Source organism: Sus scrofa, chromosome 16 (assembly GCF_054392235.1).
Source record: "Sus scrofa isolate SSC_HxYL_T2T_F1_AM1 chromosome 16, Sscrofa_HxYL_maternal_Yorkshire_Landrace_v2.0, whole genome shotgun sequence".
Classification (NCBI taxonomy): domain Eukaryota; kingdom Metazoa; phylum Chordata; class Mammalia; order Artiodactyla; family Suidae; genus Sus; species Sus scrofa.
In genome coordinates this window covers 31,384,046-31,405,130 of record NC_139398.1, presented here as the reverse complement: position 1 = coordinate 31,405,130, position 21,085 = coordinate 31,384,046, and the positions used below count along the sequence as shown (strand labels likewise).

At 35.9% G+C, this 21,085-nt stretch overlaps 1 long non-coding RNA gene across 10 annotated transcripts in view; it reads left to right on the top strand.

Moving 5' to 3' along the window:
- LOC102162488 (uncharacterized) overlaps positions 1–21,085 on the top strand; it is a 503,988-nt gene that overhangs the window by 62,413 nt on the left and 420,490 nt on the right. For 2 of the 10 annotated variants that reach the window (XR_014831119.1, XR_002339798.2), the window contains exon 1: positions 1,204–1,282. The exons of the other annotated variants lie outside the window; for them this stretch is intronic. This is a non-coding gene — a long non-coding RNA (uncharacterized LOC102162488). Of the gene's footprint in view, positions 1–1,203; positions 1,283–21,085 lie in introns of those variants that run through there. 10 annotated transcript variants of the gene reach the window in all.

The window sequence follows — 21,085 nt, the reverse complement described above, 5'->3', positions numbered from 1 at the left end:
GCTTTCTAGAAGAGAGTTTAATGATGGTGGGCAAAAGATGATGAGTGAGAGCAAAGAAGAGAATGGAAATTCAGGTAATAATCTAGATGTTTCTACCAGATATCTGGAGCTTTTCACTCCCACCATTCTTTAAACATAATTACATATTTGGAGTTTCAGTTCTATAGCTGGGTAGAATTATTATATCCATATCTTTTTGAGGAATGAGGAAAAGCCTCTAATATTTCCCAGCATATTGCACTTTGTATTTAGCTTTAGCTTAGAATAAGTCAAAAATTTACTTAATTGGTATACTCCATGGTAAAGTTTTTTTTTTTTTTGTTTGTTTTGTTTTGTTTTGTTTTTCTGTATTTTTGTCTTTTAGCACTGGCAGCATATGGAGGTTCCCAGGCTAGGGGTTGAATCGGAGCTACAGCTGCCGGCCTGTGCCACAGCCACAGCAACGCAGGATCTGAGCCACGTCTGTGACCTACACCACAGCTCAAGGCAATGCCAGATCTTTAACCCACTGAGTGAGGCCAGGGATCGAACCCATATCCTCATGGATGCTAGTCAAGTTCCTTAACCACTGAGCCACAATGGGAACTCTGAGATTTTTCTGTCTTAACACACATGGTTCATTGTGTCATATCTCTAGGATCTCTTAAAATGTATTTGTAATTTTAAAAATATTTATGCTACACACACCTTGCATTTCATAACCATGTTGTAGTTTTTGAATATGTGAAGCTAGGATTTAAATGAAATACCAAAGGGAACCATGGACTGGATGGTTTTAAAATATGCTTTTTTACAATTTTGAGAGCAAAGTCTGAAGAGAGCTACAAAAATGATACATGAATGTAATCCCTCTGTCTTTTGTAGCCCTTGTTTTCTGTTCTTTTTTCTTGACCTTGAGCCAGTTTGCCTTCTGTTGTATACAGCTCTTTCCAGCAGACTGGCTCTACATTGTTTGCAGCCTGGACTTGGTCCCTGAAGAGATATTAGAGGAACAGTTTAATGGTTAGCAAGTTCTGTTAGGAGCCGAAGTTGCTGAAGCAGAACAGCACACAATTGTCCAGACTAGCTGCTTGGGGAACAAGGTGGTCTGGATGGTGTAAGTTTAACTTAATAGCTTTGGCAGTGGCCGAAGGCAGTGGTTAAACGATGTCTTATAGACGGACAGAGTAAAGGAGCTGCTGCCCTGGAGTTCAGTTGTAGTTCAGTTGCTTTTAATTTTCATCTCATCCTCTACCAGTGTGAGATCCTATTGTAGTTTTGGAGTTACAGAGCTTTGAAAAAGGTAAGCTAGGAAGAGAATTAATTGTCCCTGAGTAGCAACACTGGTGGCTGTGAATATAACATTAGAGCTGGGCTATTTATCCTTAGATATTTTAGTGATATACCTCATGCCTTTGCTTCTTTCCTCACACTGGGAGAAACTTGTTTGCAATAAATAAGCTTGTAATGTCCAGGGAGGAGTTTTGACTGTAAAACTATGACTTTGGCTTTCTTCACAAATATTTACATTTTAAGATACTCTCCAAATCTCATAACAAAAGATTTTAAAACAGCCAGGCCTTAAAAGAAATCTGTGTGAAGATGATGAAAACCAGGCTGTAAGCCTAAAAAGAATTTCACGTGCTCCTTCTAGCCCATCTTTCCTTGTAGCCTTGGTTTTGATGGAAGTTTATGAAGGTGTACGCGTGGTTGGGATAGGAGAGAAGGAGACTCAGTATAGGTAAAGAGAATCTTCTATCTAGTATGCTGCTACCTGTGTACAAGGGACTGAGATTTGGGACTCTCTATGTTCATTTAATAAAAATATTAAACACCTTGTAAAGGTCAGTTATATTGGTTAGAGGAAAAGTACATTCATAGCCATGACTACAACCTTAATTAAGGGCCAGATACATTAAAACGTCCTCTTCTTGATCTGAAGAAGAGCCCAGATGGAGGCAAGTGTTTGGAGGGATTAGTGAAAATTCATTATCTTTACAAGGGGAAAAATAACTTGAAAAAGCATGCATGTGCAGATGTTATGGGTTCACTAGCTTTATCTTATGTTATATGGACCTTCTTAGGAAACTGAGATTATAGGCTGGTAGAAAATCCAAGAATAATTTTGAGAACATAGAATATATGTGGATGATTCTTATTTTGAATGAGTTCAGAAGATATATTTCAAAGATGTGCTAATAGATACAGTCTAGGAGTTGTATTGTAACTGTACTGTGCTAGAGGACACTAATGTGAATTCCAAACAAACTCTGGAGAGTTTTTTTTTTTTTTTTAATTGTTATTTCCCCAATACAGTTTTTTTTTTCCCTGCTGTATAGCATGGTGACCCAGTTACACATACATGTATACATTCTATTTTCTCACATTATCATGCTCCATCATAAATAATTAGACATAGTTCCCTGTATCTAGAGAGTTTTAAATTTGTTTACTAGGAAAGGGCACTGGAAGCTGATTATATCCCTTTACCACAGGTGAATTTGTTCACTCATAAATTTAAGTTCTGTAAGCTTTTGTTGAGAACAGACTGCTAGGCTTCACAATCGACTGTGTGTGTGTGTGTTCGCACACATGCATGTGTGTGAATGTGCAAGAATGCTACACTTCTCAGAAGATGGGAGTTTTGACCTTGGGCAGGGGGGAAGCTTTCCTATAAGAGAGCGTCTGGGGTTTGGTTAGCAAGCCCCGGTAAGTGAAGGCAAGGTAAAGCCACCATGTGGAGAGATACTGGCTCACCTGGAGGCCTCTGACAAATGTTTCATGGCTCTTGGGGGGGGTGTCTCCACATTTGCTTGTTTAAAATGTTCTTTCTGAGGTTTAGGCAAGAGCTAAACATAGATTTATTTTAGGGTCTGGCTATTTTTAAATCTTTTGTTATGGGTTTTGGAGTGTGTCTCAAAATATAAATATTTATGGTAAAATAAAGTATTTTCCTTGCTTTATTTACTAGGAAAGCTCTTCAAGTTTTGTGGGAAATACAGAAATTTATAGCTAAAAAAAAACAAAAAAACAAAAAAACTGTGCAATTTTCCCTACCAAAAATGACCTCTGTCTCCCTGCCCCCCTTTAGTTCTTTGATATCTACATCTTCATTTCCTAACGTTTTTCTTTTCCATGTATCTATTATTTATGAATCTTGCATGTGATTTATCTTTTTTTCCATGTATTCAGTGTTTGGGCAGATTTGCTGATGACTTCAAACTCAGATGGAAACTATTTGAGTTTTTAAATGTCCAAGGTCTTTGCTGTGGTTTCTCATATGTCTTTCCTAAGTTTCTAATAATAACTTCCTCTGATCTTTCTGGTGGCAGCCAGGAGTTGCTTGGGTGATTGAGCTACTCTTTCTGGAAATAATTTATTGAGTTTTCCTTCATTGGGAGAGATGGCTATTCTTGGGCAGTGAAAGAGTTAGCATTTAATAGATTTGATATGATATTTTAATCCTCTTAATTAGTCATTGTCAATGCATAAAGCTTTTAGGGTTTAGGATATGAGGTTGGTATAAATAGCAGTTTTTTATTTTCTCTGATCCATTTGGTCTCATAATTTTGCCAGATTTATAGAACTTCAGTAGCTTGCAATAGCTGTGTATCTTTTTTTTTTTTTTTTGAAGTATGTTGGTGCCTCTGTCATTATTAGATATGCAATAAAGGATTTTTTTTAATGGCCAACTTTTTTCTGCTTTAGCCGTCATTCCTCTTGGAATAGTTCCTCTAAAAAATATTTCATGATATGTTTACTAAATGTTCATTTAAAAATAAAAACCCTTAAAGTTGAAAGGAATCTTCAAAAGTCTTTATGACTGTTCTATTTGGTGAAGAAATACATTCAAACTCTGCTTGAACAGTTGTACTGAAAGCAAACATACTACCTCATGGGAAACATCCAGTTTGTAAAAGTCCTAATTATGTATTGAGCAAAAATACATTTTTTGTAGTTTCTAGTCATTTATCTAGATGGTCTTCAGTAACAAAATGGAATGTCCTTCTTTTGCACTCTTAAAATTGAAATTAAGAAGACATAAGAATTAGACACTAAACTTGAAAAGTTCAGTGTGATGGGAAAATTGTTTAGCATGATACACATCAAATAAAAGTATATACTACATGCTTTAGAATACATAGTAAGTGTGGGAAAGACATTTTGTTTTTTTAAAGGGTCGCGTAAATTGGGGCTTGAAGGAAAAGAGTTATTTAGCCTGAGTAATAGCAAAAGCATAGAAATACAGTGTGACATATTTAAGTGAAATATGGCAAGAGCGAAAACAGCATGCGGTGTAGTGATGGGAGAGAAGACTAGAGAAGGAAATATAGATCTTAAACATTCTTATGTGCTTAAGGGAGTTTGAACTTTATATTGAATACTGTGGATAGTCAATGAAGTAGTTTAAGTAGTTACGTGCAACTGGATCACATTTACTTTTTAGTCAAATCACACTGACAGCAGGTAAAGGGAGGTTAAAGCAAACCTAAGCTCCAGGAACCTATTAGGTTTACTTTAAAGTTTTTCAGGAAAACTTTAAGGGGTCAGTTCTTAAGAAAGAAATGGAGGAGAGGGAGAAGGATGAAGAGAAAAGAAAAAAAGAAAGGAAAGACAGGAAGAAAGAAAAAGAAAGGAAGACAGATAAAGACAGAAAGAAGACAGGAAGAAATAAGGGGAGGAAACAAGAGGAAGAGTGTAGATGGGAGGGGATAGGTGGGAGAGAGGGAGGGAGAAAAGGAGGAAGGAAGGGAGGGAGAGAGAGAGATGGAAGATAGACACAGGAGATGAATGGAAGAAAGTGGTAGCGACTGTCTTGGTTTTCAAACTGTTACATTAGTATCACTTGTAAAGTGTTAGAGAAATATTGTTGCTAGAAGCTCACTCCCTTAGATTCTGATTGAAGGCAGCCTGGGCATCAAAATTCTTGAAAGCTCCCCAAGGTATTTTAATTATGCCGCAAAATTTGAGAATCATTGATCTCTAAGCTTCAGTAATTGAATAGGTGAGAGTTTTCAACATCCTATTTGTCCTGATTTTATTTTGGTATTAGTGTAATGCTGGCCTTACAGAATGGTCAAAAAGTGTTTCCTTTGTTTTTATCATCTCCAAGAGGTTGTAGAGAATTGGTAAAATTTGTTTCTTGAATGTTTGGTAGGGGAGTTCCCACTCTGGTACAGTAAATTAATGATCCTGTGTTGCCACAGCTGTGGCATAGGTCACAGCTGCAGCTTGGATTTTATCCCTGGCCTGGGAACTTCCGTGCCACTGGTGTGGCCAAAAAAAAAAAAAAAAGTGTTTGAGAGAGTTTACTAGTGAATCTATCTATGCCTAGTACTTTCTGTTTTGGAAGTTTATTAATTATTCATTCAATTTATTTAATAATTATAAGACCTATTCAGATTGTCTCTCTCTTCTCATGTTAGGGTTAGCAGAGTGTGTCTTTCAAGGAATTGGTTCATTTCATTTAGGTTATCAAATTTGTGGGCATAGAGTATTCCTTTGATACTCTTTAAATTTTCATAGAAATTTCTGATATATTTGTATCCTCTCTTTTTATTAGCCTGAATAGAGGTTTACTGATTTTATTGATTTTTTTTCCTAAAAACTAGCTTTTGGTTTTATTGATGTTCTCTATTGATTTTTTGTTTTCGGTTTCATTGATTTCTTCTCTAATTCTTATTTCTTTTCTTCTGCTTACTTTGGATTTAATTTTCTTTTTCAAGTTTCTTAAGGTTGACTATTATTGTATTGATTTTGGATCTTTTGTCTTCTCTAACATGAGTATTAAATACTATAAAAGTCCCCCTGAAACACTGCTTTCACTGCACCCCACAAACTTCGATAATTGTGAAAATTTTCATTTTCACTTACATAGTTCAAAATATTACATTTGGCATGGATAAGCAATGAATGGGGTCCTACTATACAGCACAGGGAACTATGTCCAATCTCTTGTGTTAGAACATGATGGAAAATAATGTGAAAAAAAGAAGAATGTGTACATATTTATGACTGGGTCACTTTGCTGTACAGCAGAAATTGAAGGGACATTGTAAATCAACTGTATTTTAATAAAAAATTAACCCAAACCCCAAAATATTCTTTAATTTCTCTTCAGATTTTTTTCTTTTCATGTTTTTTAGAAGTGTGTTGTTTAATTTCTACATATTTTAAGATTTTTCAGTTATCTTTCAGTTATTGATTTCTAGTTTAATTCCATTGTGGTGTGAGAGCAGTCACTGTATTATTTATATTATTTTAAATGTTTTAAGCTGTGTTTTATGGCTCAGAATGTGGTCTGTCTTGGTGAATATTTCATATGAGCTTGAGAAAAAAAATATTTTTCTCTTGTTGGATGAAGTAGTCAATTGATGTCAGTTAAATCCAGTTGATTGATGGCATTTGAGTTCAATTCTGTTTTTACTGATTTTCCGCCTGCTGGATCCATCCATTTCTGAGTGGTGTTGAAATTTCCAATTATGATAGTAGATTAATCTATTTCTTCTTACAGTTCTATAGTTTTTACTCATGTAGTTTGATGCTCTGTTATTAAGCACATGCCCATCAGTAATTATTATATGGTCTTGGAGATTTGATGTCATTGTTATTATCCAATGTTCTGTTTATCCCTGATAACTTTCCTTACTTTGAAGCCTACTCTGAAATTAATGTAGCTACTCCAGCTTTCTTTCTTTCTTTCTTTCTTTTTAAAAAACATTTTTCTTTCTTTCTTTCTTTTTTTTTTTTTGTCTTTTTTTTTTTTTTGCCATTTCTTGGGTCGCTCCTGCGGCATATGGAGGTTCCCAGGCTAGGGGTCGAATCAGACCTGTAGCTGCTGGCCTACACCAGAGCCACAGCAACGCGGGATCTGAGCCTAGTCTGCAACCTACACCACAGCTCATGGCAACGCCGGATCCTTAACCCACTGAGCAAGGCCGGGGATTGAACCCACAACCTCATGGTTCCTAGTCGGATTCGTTAATCACTGCGCCACGATGGGAACTTCCGGCTTTCTTTTGATTAGTGTTAGCATGGTGTATTTTTCTTTATCCATTTACTTTTAATTTTATATGACTTTAATGTGGGTTTCTTATTGACAACATAGTTGTGTAATACTTTCTGATCCACTCTGACAATCTCTGTCTTTTAATTGGGGTATTTAGAACTTGGCATTCAAAGTAATTATTGATAAAGCTGGATTATTGTTTACCATATTAATTACTGTTGTCTCTTTTTTGCACTTATTCTTTTTTTTTTTTTTTTTTTTTTTTTTTTGTCTTTTTGCCATTTCTTGGGCCACTCCCACGGCATATGGAGGTTCCCAGGCTAGGGGTCCGTTCGGAGCTATAGCTGCCAACCTACGCCAGAGCCACAGCAGCGCAGGATCCGAGCCACGTCTGCGACCTATACCACAGCTCATGGCAACACCAGATTCTTAACCCACTGAGCAAGGCCGGGGATCGAACCTGCAACCTCACGGTTCCTAGTCAGATTCGTTAACCACTACGCCATGATGGGAGCTCCTGCACTTATTCTTTATTCTCATTTTTTGTCTTTCATTCTTTTTCTGCCTTTTTAAGTTCTGGGTATTTTATGTGATTCCATTTTCTGTTCTTGGGATATCAGTTATACTTTTTACTTTTTTTTGGTGGTTTTCCTAGTGTTTGTAGTATATGATTATAACTATAGTAGTATAGTTAAGTAGTATAGTTAGATAACACCATACTACTTCATGGGTAGTGTGAATATTTTATAATAACAAAATAATTTGAATTCCTTTTTCCCATCCCTTATATATTGCTGTCATTCATTTCACATAGATATCTATTATATTCATAAGCACACATAGTCAAATACATGGTTGCTGTTATTTTGAACAAATTATTACCTGTTAGATCAGTTAAAAATAAGAAAAATAGGAGTTCCCATTGTGGCACAGTGGAAACGAATCTGACCAGGAACCATGAGGTTGTGGGTTTGATCCCTGGCATCACTTAGTGGGTTAAGGATCTGGCGTTGCTATGAACTGTGGTGTAGATCACAGACATGGCTTGGATCTGATGTTGTTGTGGCTGTGGTCTAGGCTGGCAGCTGTAGCTCCTGTTGGACCCTGAGCCTGGGAACCTCCATATGCCATGGGTAGCCCTGAAAAGCAAAAAAAAAAAAAAAAAAAAAAATAGTCCTCTGGTAGCTTAGTGGATTAAGGATCTGACGTTTTCATTGCTGTGGCTCAGGTCACACTATGGCCAGGTCCAGTCCCTGGCCTGGAATCTTCCGCATGCTGTAGATACAGCCAAAAAGGAAAAAAAAAAGAAAGAAAGAAAGAAGTTTTTATGTTATCGTCACTTATTCCTTCTTCATTGCTCCTCTTTATGTTATATCCAAGTGTCTAACCTATATTATTTTTCTTCTCTCTAAAGAAATTTTTAAAAATATTTCTTATAAAGCAGGTCTCCTGGCATCAAATTTCCTCAGTTTCTGTTTCTCTAATAAAGTCTTTGTTTCTCCCTCACTTTTTAAAAAAAATACATGAATATACTTTATTTTATATTTGTCAACTTGACAAAAGCCCCCAGCAATTTGTCTGTTATAACTCAGAGTTTCCTGTCCTGACACTGTTTATAGTTGCAGGAACTGTGAGATGCTGTGACTCTCTGTGAGTCTCTCCAGTCTTGGAGACAGCAGTTTGCCCTTTGTTTTCTTCTTTCTTATAGATCTGGAAAGATTTTTAGTCTGTTCAGCTTTTTACTTATTGTTAGGATGGAATGGCAACTTTCAAGATCCTTACATGAAGAACTGGGAAGTAGAAGTTACAGCTGATTTTTTAGATGTAAATGCAGGTTTTAAATTCAGCCATATTTAATGTTATATTATTAAGTTTAGCCCATGGTTCACCTTATCTTGATCCTATAATGTGGCTTTGTCATCCTTAGGTATAGACATACCTTCTAAATCTATAACCAGGTTGCTGATAAAAGATAATAGGACAAAGACAATAATTAGTTGAGTTTCAACGAAGTATAGAGTGCTCTGCTAGACACGTGTGTACACATGCTTGCAGGATGGGGAAGGATGGTTACAAAGATATACTTTTTCAGTTTTAAAGTTTGTAGACTCACATTTAGAGCCCAGGCAAATATTTTATTAAAAGACTCTGGAAAGTCTAGGAGGGTGAATTATGCTTCTGAGTGCATATAATATTCCCAGGAAGTGGCCCTCTCTTTAGGAAGATCTGATATATTTTTCATTCCTTTATTATCAAGAGAGATGGTATAAGAATTCTTAAGCTTTTAATTTACAAAAATTTTTAAAGAAGTCTCCAGATAAAGGACTGATAGAAAAGTCCCTTTAAAATAATTTAGTCAGCAGCTCTTCTTCAAGCTGCAATTCAGAATATGCTAAACAGAGAGTCTAGGAAATAACCCCCAGTATTCCTATTTGGGGAGAAAAATGCTATTTAAGTCTCTTGGTAAGCTGAATAAATGCTGTTTTGTTTAAAGCATTTTGACTTCAATTTCAGGGCTCTGAAGATGTCAGAAGTTCAAATATACCAAACAATAAAGTACTGTTGAACCAACCACTTAAGAGATGTGAATGCTATTTTCCTGAAACCTGAGGGCAAACCATGGATAAACTGTGAAACTTCCTAATATACTTTCACTAGACTTCATTGAGAATCACACTCTAGTACACAAAGGCTTTGGTCCTAGACCTTTTATTATAGACTTTCTCACCAAAGTGATATTTTCTGAGTTACAGACTTTAGCAAAAAAAATTTTTTTTGTAAAAATTTTTTAACCGTAGGAAGAATAAGATTTTTACCATGAGTAAAGAAGGCATATAGGAGCTCTGAAAAATAATTATTGAAGAATTAGAAAACTAATTGAAACAGTCACTTTCGGGAGTTCCCATTGTGGCACATCGGAAACAATCTGACTAGGAACCATGAGGTTGCGGGTTCAATCCCTGGCCTCACTCATTGGGTTAAGGATCTGGCATTGCCATGAGCTGTGGTGTAGGTCGCAGATGTGGCTTGGATCTGGCATGGCTGTGGCTGTGGCTGGCAGCTATAGCTCTGATTAGACCCCTAGCCTGGTAACCTCTGTATGCCGCAGGTGTGGCCCTAAGACAAAAGACAAAAAGAAAAGAAAGAAAAAAAAGAAAAAGAAACAGTCATTTTCAACTTTGAAAGTTGAAGTTTTTATTAGGGTTGATCCTAGTAAAAATTTTGGAAGCAGATGAAGTTTGTCATTCCTGGGCCTGCCATCCCTATTCAGTTCTGTGACCTCTTCTCCCTTCTGCAATACCATGTCCAGTGGCTGGCATCTCATCTCCTACCCATCACTGATATGTCCAACCTAAGTCTTTGGGGAGCATATTTCAGGCTGTTTTCTTTCAAATAGCTTGCTTTGAATCTTATTCTCTCAGTATCCTACTGAAAACTGATTAATTTCCTATAAATAATTCCTATTGATAGTGTGTCTTTTAATATTTTACTTTGTCTTGAGGGGCAATTCACAAAGAAGAATATGCAAATATCCAATAAGTATATGCTGGTAGGATATATCACTAGCAGGCTGGGGGCTGGGAGGGTGAATTAGCATAACAAAATCTGACCCACCCACATTTACCTCTTAGCTTTTACTATTTATTCTTCTTCATGTTCACTTTCCTTCTACCACACTGGCTTTGTTGCTGTTCTCTGAAAATCACAGACTTGATCCCTCTTTCATTTCCTACTTTCTATTATATTGAGATTGAAACCTTCCTTTACTGTCCTACTTAAAATTTCACCCTCTTTTCCTAGCTACTCTCTGTTTTCCTCCCCTGCTTTATTTTTTCTCATGGCATTAATCACCACCTGGCATACTATTGATTAACTGATAGATTATCTATCTACTGCCACTAAAATTAAGCTCTATAAGGGCAAAGTTTTTAGGTTTGTTTTGTTCACTGCTTTATTCCATGTATAGCACAATGTCTGTAGAGTAATAACCCTTAAATTTTTGCTGAATGCATAAATTGAACCCTTTTGGAAAAGAATATGGCAGTATTTAGTCATACTAAAAATGAAAAGATTCTTTCACTCACCAATCCTACTTGCAAATTAAAGCTGGCTGCATATTGTTTTGGTTCTCCTCCCATTGAGAGGTGAGTTTTATGTCCAGTCCCCTTGAACTGAGGTAGCCGCTATGACTCTTTGGCCAATAGAATATAGTTGAAGAAACACTGCTAGTTTTCAGAACCTAGTTTTAAGAGATTAGCAGTTTCTATATCCTGTCTCTGGGAAACTTGCTCTCAGAACCAGCCTCCATGCTGTGCAGAGCCTAAGTAGTTCACAGAGAGTTTAGGTGAAAAGGAATTGAAGTTTTTGGTTAATAGTCATATCTAAACCCTCAGCTGACATCCAGAAACAATTCACCAGCTATTTGAATGAATTGTGAAAATGAATCCTTTAGCCTCACTTGAGCTACCCTAGCTTCAGCTGGAGCCCTGCCCAAATTAGAAATTCATGAGCTGATTTATGGTAGTTTGTTACATAAAAAATCTATGACTAGAATGCCACTTGTAAGTTCTCTCTCTTATAAAAATAAGAACACCAGAACATAAGAATAGATGTATAGAGGGATGTGTCTAGCAATGTTCTTTATGATAGTGTAAAATAAAAATAAAAAAGGAAAGAAAGAGGAGTTCCCATCACGGCGCAGCAGAAATGAATCTGACGAGGAACCATGAGGTTGTGGGTTCGATCTCTGGCCTTGCTCAGTGGGTTAAGGATCTGGTGTGGCGGTGGTGTAGGCTGGCAGCTGTAGCTCTGATTAGACCCTTAACCTGGGAACCTCCATATGTCGAGGATGAGGCCCTAAAAAGCAAAAAAAAAAAAAAAAAAAAAAAAGGAAAGCATGAAAATAACCTAGAAACAACATGAACACTCATCAATACATTTATGGTTTAAAAATAGCTTTATTATGGTTTAAAAATAGCTTTATTATACAACATAATAAAAGGCTGCATTTTCATATACTACAATGAACAATCTGAAGAGGAAATTACAAAAACAATTCCATTAATAATAATATTAATAAGAATAAAACAATTAAGAATTAACCTAGGAGGTGAAAACCCTGTGCTATGAAAACTACAAAACATTTTGGAAAGAAATTAAAGATGTAAGTAAATGAAAACACATTCCATGTTCATAGATTGGAAGACTTAATATTGTTAAAATGTCAGTATTACCCAAAGTGACCTACAGATTCAGTGTAATTCCTTTTAAAATCTCAATGGCATTTTTAAAAATAGAAAAACTGATCATAAAATTCATATGAGATCTCAAGGGACCCCACATAGCCAAAATAATCTTGATATAGAAGAAAAAGCTGGAGGACTCACACTACTGATTTCCAAACTTACTGCAAAGCTATGGTAATTAAAGCAATGTTGTATTGGCATAAAGACAGACATATAGACCAATGGTATAGACCAGAGAACCCAAAGATAAAATCCTCAAATATAGGGTCAAATGATTTTTGACAAGAATTCCTAGGCTATTCAGTGGGGGAAATTATGGTATTTTCAGTAAATGGTGCTGAGACAACTGGATTTCCACATGCAAAGTAATGAAGTTGGAGCCTTAACTAACACCGTGTTCAAAAATTAATTTGGCACAACATTGTAGATTAACTATACTTTAATAAAATTTTTTAAAAGAAAAAAGAAAATTAAGCCAAAATAGATCAAAGACTTTAGTGTAAGATCTAAAATTATAGAACCCTTAGAAGAGTGTGCAGGGCAAAAGATGTACAGTATTGAATTTGGCAATTATTTCTTGGCTATGACACCAGAGGCACAATAATAAAAGAAAGACAAAATAGACAAATTGGACTTCATAAAAATTTTAAAAATTTAAGCAGTGAAAGATACTATCAAGAAAATAAAAAGCATGACGATGGGAGAAAATATTTGCAAATCATGTATCTGATAACAGTAATTATAAATATATATGATTATATATTTTATATATAAAATAATTATATATAATTATACATATATAAAATGTATTATATATATACCTCCTACAACTCAACAACAGACAGACAACCTGATTCAAAAATGAGAAAAGAGCTTGAATAGATATTTCTCCAAAAAAGTTATACAAATGTCTGATAAGCACATACAAAGATGCTCAACATTACTAATAATTAGGGAAATGCAAATTAAAACTACAGTGAGATACCACTTCACTTCTACAGTATGGTTACTATCAAAAAAACAAAACAAAACAAAACAGAAAACAATGAATGTTGGTGAGGATGTGGTGAAATTGGAACCTTGTGCACCGTTGGTAGGAATGTAAAATGGTACAGGAAATAGTATGGAAGTTCCTCAAAAACTTAAAAGTAGAATTACCATATGATGCAACAGTTCTATTTCTGGATGTATAAACTAAAGAATTAAAACAGGGTCTCAAAGAGATTCTTGTACACCCATGTTCATAGCAGTTTTATTCACAGTGGTTAAAATATAGAAGCAACCCAAGTGTCCATCAACAGATGAGTGAATAAACAAAATGTGGTATATACATCCAAAGGAGTATTATTAAGCCTTTCACAAGGAAGAAAAATTTGACATGTGTTATCATATGGATGAACCTTGACGACATTATTTCACCAGCTAAGTGAAGTAAGCTAGTCATAAAGAGAAAAATACTGTGATTCCACTTATATGAGGTACTTAGTTGAAACCACAGAGACAGAAAGTAGAATTGTAGTTAACAGGGACTGGGAAGTAATGGGGAGGCTTTTTTTTCTTGTCTTTTTAGGGCTGCACCCATGGCACATGGAGGTTTCCAGGCTAGGGTTTGATTTGGAGCTGTGGCTGTGGACCTATACCACAGCCACAGTGACAGCAGATCCAAGCCAGATCTGAGACCTATACCACAGCTCATGGCAACACCAGATCCTTAACCCATTGAGCAAGGCCAGGGATCGAACCCGCATCCTCATGGATACTAGTCAGGTTCATTAACCATTGAGCCATGATGGGAACTCTGGGAGATTGTTATTTAATGGGTACATGGTTTCAGTTTTGCTATAAGAAAAGAGTTATGGGATAGTTTGTGGTGATGGTTTCACACAACATTATGAATATTTTTAATCCTGAACTGTACAGTTAAAAATGGTTGAGATGTTAAATTTTATGTGTATTTTATCAAAATAAAATTTTAATAACTCTATTATTGACTTATTTTGCTATTATTATAAATGAATTAAAGCTGTATGTATCAGCATAGAAAGATACCCAGAATATAAAATGAGGAGTTCCTGTTGTGGCTCAGCCAGTTAAAGACCTGCCATAATCTCAAGAGGATGCAGGTTCGATCCCTGGCCTCATTCAGTGGGTTGAGAATCTGGAATTGCCATGGCTGTGGTGTAGGCCTCAGCTATAGCTCCGATTGAACTCTTATCTAAGAAAGTTCCATATGCTGTGGGTATGGCTATAAAAAAAAAAGAAATAGGTTCTTAAGAGATTTGATTAGTGAATAATTTTCCCACAGGTACAAAATAGGGAGAATACTTTTTTTTTTTTTTTGTAATATAGTGATTTATTTGATGTTGGTGAAAGGAACTGGTGAAGGACCATGCTTTGAAGCCTGGGAATCTCTTTCTCATCAGTGGTAAGGCTGTGGAAAGAGTTAAGGCCTCGGAATCAAAAGAATCTGTGCCCTGATCCTAGTTCTGCTGGTGATTAGCTGACTTTAGGCAGAACTGTTTGCCCTCTCTGTGCCTCTGTTTCCTTACTCATGTATGGAGCTATGACAGAAGAAAGAAAGATTACATTTTTCACTGCCTATGTAAAATGATCATAATATTTGCTTCTTTATAATTTATAAAGATAAGTAATGTCTTGCTATTCCAGCAGCTAGATGGCACCATCACCTCTAACATTTGTTTTAATCATTTGAATTTAGTTACAGCTGGCGCTGAATGTTTTGTTTTTTTCCTTCTATAGCTTTTGTCAAAAGGTATGGCTTTTAGATTAAAAGGAATGTAGCTATGTTGCTTTGGAACACTTTGGCTCTCTTCATAGAAGACTCATCATAGATAAACCTGAAGTCTTTTAGAAAACCAAAGGCTATCCTTTAATAGAGGATAGAATCATTCTATTCTAGGAATTAAGGCCTCGGAATCCTGGGGTCATCCGTTGCCCTAGTTTCATCAGAGTTCTCTCTTCGTGCCCCAGATGGCATGCTGCCAGGCCTAGCCTGAGGGAGTAAAATTATGGGGGGAGGGTTCTGTTAATTCAGGAAAGAACTATTCTTACCACATCTCCAGCAGGGGAAGGGAGCTACAGAGTTACTAGCATGTGCTTTGTTGATTGTTGAATTATAGATTTTAGCAGCCCCTGAGCAAGCCAACTTCTACATTTTACAACTACGTACATGAAACCCGAGAGGTTAAGTGATTTGTTCACATTTACCCCCAAAATAGTAGTCCCCAGATTCCCATCCCTTGTTTTTCCTACTGGGTTGCTACTTTTCCTTCCTTCCTTCTTCCCTCCCTCCTTTCCTTCCTTCCTTTCTTGTAAACCCCAAGTCAGACCATCTAAGTTTACAAGAAAGGAAGGAAGGAAAGGAGGGAGGGAAGAAGGATGGTCTGACTTGGGGTGTCACAACTAAATGGGCATTTGAAGGATCACTTTGCATTTACCAATAAATAAATTGAATCTCATACGCAGAATGAAATATTTAAACCGGTTCCTGTTCCTTTATCACCAGTGAGCTCTAGAGCAAGGGTGCTTTGGTTAACTGTGGAATCACGTGTGATCAAATTCTCTGTGATTTAAGTTGTCCATTTCTTTGTGTCATTTTTCTCTATCAAAGAAGTTAATTTTTCTTCTAAACTGTGTATTAATTATGTATAATGTTTTTTTCAGTTTTCAAGATATGAGAAGAATATACTTAACAAGGAACCATCTTCCTCCTTAGCTTTACCTCTGTTAATGTAAACAGGAAAGATTTGTGAATTCAGCCTCATCCACTTCCTGATATGCCTGCACAAAGATTATGGAAGTTATGCTGTGCCAACATAATGCTCCTTTCTTTGGTTCTTCTTTCTTTGAGTGTTTAGTTACTCCTTGAATCGTGAATTCCAAGGAGTCACTAAGATTTTAGAAACCTGCTTGAAACACTGTAGCAGTTTTACTGGTAGTGCATCTTCCAGTAGTCATATTTTTACTCTCCTTTCATCAAATTTGTCCCTGGCAAAATAAAAATTAAATACTTAGTAGTTTATATTTTTTTTTTTATGGTTTTGACGAACTTTTTTTTTTCTCCCGTCGTGTGTTATGTCATGACTATAAATCACTTTTCTCAGAACTCTGAGATAGGATGGTGAATAGTTTTAGGAAATGATGCTGATAGTAATTTGATATTCTGAAGGTAGTGTTTCCCAGTTTGAAACCTTTACAATGAAGAAAATAAATTGAAGGAACTTTGCATAATAATAGTTATTTTTATAATATGTGTTGACTGTGAAAATATGAGAAAAAGCTACTATAAATTCAGTAATATTGTTTACTTGAATTAGTATTTTTTAGTCACAAAAAACATGCATATTTGAAAAATAGGAGTACTTCTATGAGTAAAATACGTCATGTATTTCGTTAAGAGCCAGTATTAGATATACCTAGAGATTTAGCTACAGTTTCTCTGTAGTTTCCCCCCAAACTGTAAATTGGGAGCCATTGTTATAGGATGATAAATATCTCTAAGTGAACTGAGTTTTAATGATTAATATTCAGCTGCAGCTACAAGTGAATTGGAAACTTAATATGTTCCAGGAATTATGCATATTGCCTTACATGTATTAATTAACTTAATACTCATAATAGTCCTATAAATTAGGTGCTATCATTGCCCCCATTTTATAAATGTAGAGAAAGAAGCTTTGAGGGTTTAAGTCACTTTTTCAAGGTCCCATAGCTCATCAGTGGCAGATCTGAGCCCCAGTACAAGGAATTGCAGAGCTTGACATTCACCACAAAACTGTTTTTTCCTTCACTGAATTGAAATCTGGGCCCATTGTATGGAGGTAGAACTGGCATGCAATGAAGAGTTGGAATGGCAGGCTTAACTTGTCAATGGAATTCTGTCCCTATTATTGTTTCCAGGCATAAGCTATGATAACAAATAAGCGAGGAAAGTCCTACTTAGGACTCTTTAAAAAAAAAAAAAAAAGCCCTCAAGTGCTTTAAGCACAGGGAACTATATCCAATCACTTCTGATAGAACATGATGGAAGATAATATGAGAAAAACAGTGTATATATTGGTATGACTGGGCCACTTTGCTGTACAGCTGACCTTGACAGAACATTATAAATCAACTTATAATAAAATTAAAAAAATAAATAGGTCAGTATTTTTAAATTTCAAAGAGAGTTGAAGAGACGGAATTTAGTCTGAGGTTTTAAAAAATGTGTTATTACTGTCTTATTTTCACTCTAGCTAAGTGTGCCTATTTATCATTATATGGACCTCAGGACTTTTCACAGAATATCAGTCAATAGTGACACTGATTGTACCTCAGAAAGAGATGTAAGCTAGGAGTCCATGGTAATTCTACAGGAAGAGTTCATTTATTTATTTTTGTTCACCGTTGTGGAATTTTTTAAATTAAATTAAATGTTTTATTGTATACCTTGCTTATCACTGTCTGCTGGTGCTGTCATTTTACCAGTTTGAGTAGAGAAACTTTACCTCCCTTTACATCTTATTGCCCTCTTTCATTGACACAATGATTATCTTAAATATTTCCTTTACATGTATTTAGAATCACGGTGGATAATGTACTTTTTGCTTCACACATCAAACATAATTTAGAAAACTTAAAAGGAGAGTAATTGTACTTATTCATATTTTTGCTTACCCTTAGCCTGTCTTCCTTCCTGATGTTTTAAGGTTCTTTCTTTTATAGTTTCCTTTCTGTTTAGAAACCTTTCAGAGTAGGTCTCTTGGTGACAGACTCTCTTAGTTTCCCTTCACCTGACTTTTTTTTTTTTCTCTTTTTTTTTTAGAGCCACACTTGCGGCATATGGATGTTCCCAGGCTAGGGGTCAAATTGGAGCTACAGCTGCTGGCCTACACCACCGCCACAGCAGCACGGGATCCGAGCTGTGTCTGTGACCTATGCCACAGCTCACAGCAATGCTGGGTCCTTAACCCACTGAGCAAGGCCAGGGATTAAACCCACGTCCTCATGGATACTAGTCAGGTTCGTTACCACTGAGCCACAACAGGAACTCCCATCTGACAATGTTTTGATTTCTACTTAAGTTTTGAGAGATATTTTTACCAGATGTAGAATTTAGGGTTGACTATTTATTTGTTTTTTTTTCTCTCTTTTAGCTTTTTAAAGATGTTGTGCCATTTCCTTCTGGTCTCCATGTGTTTCAATCATTACCATTATTTGAATTATTTTTCCTTTATGGGTAAGGTGCTTCTTTTTTTTTTTTTTTTTAACTGCTTTTAGGAATTTTCCTTTGTTGAGAATTTGGCTATGATATACAATGTTGCGGATTTCCTTCGGTTTATCCTATTTGGGTAAAATCTTATTGAATCTGTAGGTTTACATATTTTCTTGCCAAACTTAGGATGTTTTCAGTCAAATGTTATTTTTTTTCAAGTTCTTTTCTCACCCCACCCTCTTTCTTCACTTTTTCCAGGACTCTAGAACATAAATGTTAGATCTTTTGTTATAATTCCTGAGGTCCTTAGCCTCTTAACTTTTTCAGTCTGTTTTCTCACTGTTTTTTAAATTACGTAATTTCTACTGTTCTACATAATTTCTTCTGGTTCACTGATTCTTTCTTTTCCTCTTCTGATGTTGACCTCATCCACTGAATTTTTTATTTCATTTACTGCATTTTTGAGTTCTAAAGTTTCCATTTGGTTATTTATGTCTTCTATTCTTTGATGAGACTTTCTGTTTGCTAAACTTTATATTCTGTTTTAAGTGTATTTGCATATGCTCATTGAGACATTTCTATCATCTTCGTATTAACTGTCTTTTTAAAACCAATTTCAGATTTTCCTGGTTCTTGTTGTGATGCATAGTTGTTAGTTGGAACTTAGATGTTTGGGGTACTGTGTTATGAGACTCTAAATCTTATATGAATTTATGTTTGAGATGGCTTTCTCTGACACTAAGGGAAGGAGAGATGCCACCTCCTTTTTCCCAAGTGAGGGTAAAATTCCACCCAATTTCCCCACTCTTGTTCCTTGGTACACATGGCTAGTTATTCCTTGAATGGATGTTCCAGCTCTCCACTATGTCTCCATTGATATCTTTCTGGCTGGGAAGGGTAGAAGTGCTTCATTATTGCTCTCTATCTGGCACCACTGAAACCGCAGAGAGAGGGGGAGTGGGCTCATTTCTTCTGAAAAGTGACAGAAGTCCTTATTCTCCCCTAGGATTCTTTTGACATCACTCTAGTAGGAAGATAGAAGGGTACCACATTACTGCTGAGTGAGGATGTGTTCATGCTTCCATGTGGTCTCCAATGACATTGTCAATATATATGTGAGACAGGGACTCATTACTGCCCAACAGAGATGAATGTCCCCGTTTTCTACTTACTTCTTTGATACTACCATGATGATGAGTGTTGGGGTGCCTTATTACAGCCTGGTGACAGTGGATTCCTAGGATCACTCTCTGCTTCTTTGCTGATGGAGGTGAGGGTGAGAATAGGGATGGGGTCAGTTTCTTCAGTGGTGCTTATTTTATGTTTATTTTCTAAACATTTTTTCCCTTGTAGACTGCCCCTTTCCTGAACCTTTGCCTAAAGAAAGCAGACTGTTCTTACTGTTTATGTCTGTTTTATTCATTAATGTTTCTGGGTTGCTGACTCCTTCACCTTCTAGTCTGGTATATACCAGGCAAAAATAAAATGCAGAGAACTAACCCAAGTGTTGTTAAATGGATCCTGAGTGTCTCTTTCATTTGCTTTCTTCTCTTCACCTTTCAGACACCTTATGTTTGTTTTATTATAATATCCAGGGTTTCCTATTGTATTTAGTGTAAGGAATAGGGAAACGTGCATCTACCCCACCTTCCTGGAAGGGAAGTCCCCTGAAGAATTTATTTTTAAACATTAGTCTAGATCGTCAGTATTTCAGATGTTCTGAGTTTCATAATTGATATACTTTTATTTGTGTAAAAGATGCTCTTTCATATTGGTTTATCCTTTTAAAAATTAATGAATTTTCCCTAAATAAATGAATTACTGATTTTCAGGTGAAGCATTTAAATAGTTTTTTTAAAAAACTGCTTTAAAGTGACCCTTTAGTCTCCAAGCAGTGATTCTTATTCTCTTTTGGAGAGATTGGGAGGGGGAGCAGTTTCAAAAAAATCTTGTTTAAGAATCTGATTAAAAACAATATGCATTATGCTCCTAAATTTTGCTTGCAATATAGGATGTTCACAGACAGTATATAGAACAATGGTAACTAGTTTCTATCCTATATATTGGTAACACATGAGCTCTGAAGCTGAAAAACTACCAAGAGAGGAAAAGGAAAAAAAAATTACTAGGAAATACGGGACTCAGGGCTCTTTCTGTGACAGGCTGGCAATCCTCACAGCCAAATTCTACCAAACTCCATTTTGTCATCCTAGAAAGATGATTCTTATAGGTACTAGAAAGAACTTCTGTCAATTCCTATTAATACAGTCCTTAAAAGTACTGGAGCTACCATTTCAATTTAGGTTTCCTTACTTTAATGCCTATATTCTATTTTCTTAAATTTTAAAAACTCAGTGTTTTCTTTTCCTTTCTTTCTTCCTGTCAGTCTGTCTGTCTTTCTGGCTTTCTTTCTATTTTAAATTAACAGCTAGCTATTTGATTAATTTCCTAATCATGTAGGCCAGATCCCTACCTTTGGACTGACCAAAATTTGGCATAAAATGCGGCCATTATGTGATTTTAAAAATAGGACATATTGGTAAAAGATGAGATTTTCTTCCCTCTTAAATAAAAAATTGAAGTAAAATGCTGGAATACTGTTGCTGAGGAGATTGCTAAAAAAGATTTTTTGATTGT